Below are 5,246 nucleotides of genomic sequence, written 5' to 3' on the forward strand. Positions count from 1 at the left end.
TCGTTGCTAGAACGTGGGAGGGAGGAGTCGCATAGCGTGTGGCGTCGCCCGTATGCATCTGCTGATTGGCTCATGGAGATCTCTGAGAGCTCTTCTGCCAATAGAAAGCGGGGTTGTTGCAGCTCTTGCCGAGTCCCTCAGTCTGCGCCCTCCTCCTCCTCAGGCCTCGCTGGGCGCTGCCTCCGTCGCCTGGCAACCGCCAGTGGCCAAGGAGCTCTTGACCCCACCTCTACGCTAGATGGCAGTAGGAGTTCGGCGGACTGGCTGGGGCCGCGGAGTCTAGCGCACACTTCGCGGCCCGGAGGCCTGAGCCCTTCCTTCCTCCACGGAGGGAAACCCCAGGGGCCGGAACTAGAATGGCATTATCTTTTTCGTCCGGGTTCCAATGGTGACAAACCCTTTCCATGGACCGATAATAATCTCAGGGGGAAAAATACACCGAAAGTCGTATACCTTAAAAAAAAAAAAAAAGTTCTCCCCTAAAAGTAGTGTTTGTTTTTTTTTTTGAAACACATTAGAAATAACGTTCATCCAGCTCACCAAATTTTAAAATGGAGAATTTTTTAGAAACCTCGATAAGTGTATCAAATCATTAAAGGTGGACTGCATATTCGTTACTAGAAAAAGTAGTGAGAAAAGAGGGGTTAGGAATAGGAAATGGGGTAGGGAAAACCTGAGACGATAAAGAGCAAAAAAAGGAGAAGCAGATTTTTAGGATATGAGGAAAAATTAAGATTCAAGAGTGGAAGTAGCCAAGTGATGGAGAATAAAACTTATTATTTTGCCATTATGATCGCCCCTTTTTGTAACCCTCTTTAGGAGGTTTTCGTCTTTCCCAGGAGCGGCGTGCCTCTTCTGATTCGCTAGAGCAGCGCTGTCCTTGGGAACTTTCTGCAATGATGGAAATGTTTTATACCTGCCCTGTCCTATGTGGTAGTCCTAAGCCGTATGTGGGTTTTGTGCACCTGAAATGTGGCCACTAAAACTGAGAAGCTGAATTTTAAATTTTTAAATTTTAATTAATTCGAGGCTAAGTAACCACAGGTGACTAGTAGCTACTGTATCAGGCAGTAGGACTCTAGATGATCAAAATCTCCTTCCTGCTAGGTCCAGTGTTTTTTCTGTGAATTGTGACATCTGGATTATTTCAGTTGTTTGGTTTTGGAATATAAATGAAGATCCGCAAAGAGTTATTTAAAATCTAGTACGCTTATCTAAAATCTAACCAGTATCTCCCTTTCCAGGTGAATCACTTAGGCAGAAAATTTCAGCACACCGACCTTGATCACATCCTGACAACATCTTGATTTTCTTATATTTTCAGTCAGTACCTAAATGTATTTCTGTGTTATAAATGTTCTCAAACATTTTATGTGATTGGGTGATGGACTCCTATGAGAAATACACATATTTGTGTTTGGTCTTAAAACATTTATCCTCCTTATTAGTAATTTCTGCAGGAAAAGGCCAAGTTCAGATTATTCAAATTATATGCGTTTACTAGAATATAAACTCTACAAAACAGGTGATTTTGTCTATTTTGTTCACTGTTTTATCCCCATGCCTAGAACAGTGCCTAAGACATGTTAGGTGTACATCAAATATCTTAAAAATATATCAAAGATTGTTTTAAATTGTTCTTTAGATTTAACTCATGCATATTAAGTTTTTTAAATTTCAGGATTGCATTTCTTTCTATTTCTATTGTACATCTGATCAGAGTCTATTTTATATTTCAAAGCTTGGAATCTAACACAAATCACTGTTATTTGTGTATTTATTAGTATTGGCAAAAGAGTCTGTTGACTGAATAATTTCAGAGTTGAGTGATTAGGAAATAATGTTTCAGGATCTTTCTGAATTGCTTTTTCTTATTTTTGAATTTTAGCACTTTAAAATATTTTTGGAAAAGAAATTTTTTCTCTTCTCTCTTTTGTTATAGTTGAGCAAAAATTTGTTTTATCATATTTTTTATTATTACTATTATGTTTGTTAGGAATATCTGCAATACAGAACTCTTAATTTTTCTGAGACCTAATATTAAAATCTAAAAGATGATTTTGAGTAAGGAGAATGAAATTTATTCACATGTGTTATACAGATGCCAGTTTTAACATGTGAACCAAGTCTTAAATTGAGATTGTTTAATATGACATCACCTTGGAAGCAGAGATTTCCAAATTAGATCATATGATACTAGCATCTGTCTGTGTTTGGGATTAGAAGAGTTCAATATGTGATTGAAAGTTTAACCAGGAGATTGGATCACGATGGCAGACTAAGAATAAATTCTAGCCTCTTGCTGCCTCTCACCTCTTTTCCAAATCTTTAAAAATTACAGAAAAGTAAGATGGGTACACATACTTATGTACATATGTGCATATACCTTGATTCTGAAAAACATGAAGGGGTGTTCTCAAGGGAACAGACATTATGTGACTCCTTGAAAAACAGAAGGCAGATAGGATTGGATTGAAGGTGGACAAACAAAAGTTACATAACGGAGGCCTTATACAGAGGTGGAAGTGGCTCTTGGGGTGCTCTAAGTACACAGAAAGAAGCTATTGGGACAGTAGGTGCCCTTAGACAATTGTATGAATTATCAATTGAGGTACCACCATAGGAAGAGCCAGGTAGGTCTGCCTCTCAAATTTACCCTCATTTGTGCATGCAGTGGGCAGCAGAAAATTGGCCCATAAAAGTGGGACGTGGGGAGGGGAGGTAGGCACTTTTGCTAAAAAGGCAGTACAGTGCCCTGGATGGTGTCTGACATCTAGAGGAAAAAGAGAGGCCCACATCTTGAGACTGGTATTAACAGAACTTGTCAAATTGCATATTCACCATTCCCTTCTGCACAGATCCTGGAGGCAGAATGCAATGAACAGATTCAGCACGTGCACATACTGACAGGGAATTTCAATTACCAAGATGAATACACAATCAAGAGATCCACATTTGAAAAATTAAAAAACCTAGCAAACAAAAAAGGTGTACAATACTCAAGAAGAATTAAAACATTATGAAATGAGTTAATAGAACAGATTAGAATAAAAGTTCAGAACAAATATAATTAACATCCCTAGAGAGATACAGCAGAACGTTGCATCTATTAAACAGGAATCAACTAGGAGTTATGGTTAAAGATGGTAGAAAGATGCATATTTGACTCTTTTTCTGAAATTTTATTAAAATACCACTAAAACACTGAAACGGCCATAAATCACAAAAACAAAAGGAACTAGGGGGTCTGGGTTTAACATCAGTAGATGATTTTCTATACATTTCTGAAGAAAGAAGTTGGAAGAATGTTGATTGAAGAAACAGCAGCCTAGAATATACACGGGGAGGAGACTTCAGTAAAGGAGGCAGCTGACTTCCAGAAGAATACCACAGACTAGTCAGACTTAAAGATATAGCAGGTGAGAGAGAGGGCAAAGGATGAAGTCGACTGGAAGCAAGGAAACAACTGAAGATGTGTATATGAAATAGTTTGCCTTTGAGCTCAAAATGACCAATAGCTAGATATTTTCTTTCGAGAAATGAATATTAGAGAGTTCTTTCTAGAAATGGATACACTGTCTAGTTAGTGTCCTCAAAGAGATTTGAGAAGTAATTCATAAAACAAGAGCAGAATGCTTTAGCAAAGGAGCAATCAGAGAATGAGAGAGTTCCTGGAAGTTAAAACTGTGATTGCTGATCTTAACTTTTTTTGTTTGTTTAAAATTCTCTAAGATAAGTATAAGTACATCTCCTAGCCTATGGAACAAAAAGATAAATAGAAAATATGAAACATAGAGGGTCAAATCTAGAGGTCCAATATTTGGTTCATATGAGTTCCAAAAATAAATAATAAAAGATAAAATGGAAGAATTAAATTGGTTAAGAAATATTAGCAGATTTCCCAGTGATAAAGGAAATGACGTATATAATGAGTACTTGAATCCAATAAACAAAGAATACTCATTCAAAGTGAGCCTTCAGATGAAAGGATCCACTGAATAAAACGCAGGATTAATGTAAAACATATACACATACAGAAAGTAATGGGGATAAGGTAAGATAGTGGAATATTAATGATGAAGGGAAATCTTAAAGGTTTCCAGAGAGAAAAGAAATTTGGAACTATTTCTAAAATAATGAGAATAAAATTGACAGTAGATGTCAAATCAGCCATACCAGGTGCAGGTGATCAGCAGAATAATATCCTGAAAGTTCTAAGAGAAATTATTTGAGGCTAGAATTCTATACCCAGTAACAGCATCGTTCAAGTGCGATTGCTAAATAAACACATTTAAAAACATGCACATGCCAAAATTCTAACATCCATAAATATATATGAAAGATTTACTAAAGGATGCCTTTCAAGTCTCTTTCTGCCCCCATCGCCAAAAAAATTCAGAGAAAAAAAGTGTGGAGTAAAAGAAGCAGCAATGAGTAGAGAAATCTTTTGGTCTTATTCATGGGAGAATATAGATATGAATTGTAATAGTATGAGAAATATGTGCTGTAACAGGCAGACTCCACTATCTCAGGGAAGGGTTTTCATACTCATGTCACAACATAGTCCAATGAGGGTTGATATGGGATTCTGCTCCCTTAAGTCATTTAAGGACTCAAGTTCTTTACACTAAGTGGCTTCGCAATCCTCAAGGGCCTTGGAATAACACACCAAATCCTCTGGATGGGCTGGGAGATACATAACAAGAGGGATGGTGGATCTTTGGGGGAGTTTTTGGGACCTGGAAATTATATACATTTCCTTCACCCACATTTTGTTGTCTAGAACTCTGTCACCTGGTCCTGCATAATTTCAGGGAAGTCTGCAAAATAAGTTTTCCCTCTTCCCATGAAAAAAATGAAATTAAATTTAGTGAACACAGTTTTATCTCTGCCACAATAATGGGTTCTAGATATTCATAAAAATAGTTCTTAATATGTACACTAAAAATTCATGGCCAGAATACTGAAGTTTGTAGGAGTGAGATGACATGTCTGAGATTTACATTAAATTAGCAAAGAAAAAAAAAAGAAAAAGAGCAGTATTAGATAGAGTAAATGTTAATGATTGTTGAATCTAGGTGATAGGAAATTGAAAGGTTATGGTACTCTTCTTTCCAATTCTGTATATCTTTGACTTTTTTATAATAAAAATTTTTAAATGTATGGCTGAAAGAATGGAAATAGAATACTTCTACACAATTGAAGAAGGGAAATGAAAGAACAACAAAAACAGCCCAATGCAAAAA

The sequence above is a fragment of the Cynocephalus volans genome, chromosome 7, assembly GCF_027409185.1.
Source record: "Cynocephalus volans isolate mCynVol1 chromosome 7, mCynVol1.pri, whole genome shotgun sequence".
NCBI lineage: Eukaryota > Metazoa > Chordata > Mammalia > Dermoptera > Cynocephalidae > Cynocephalus > Cynocephalus volans.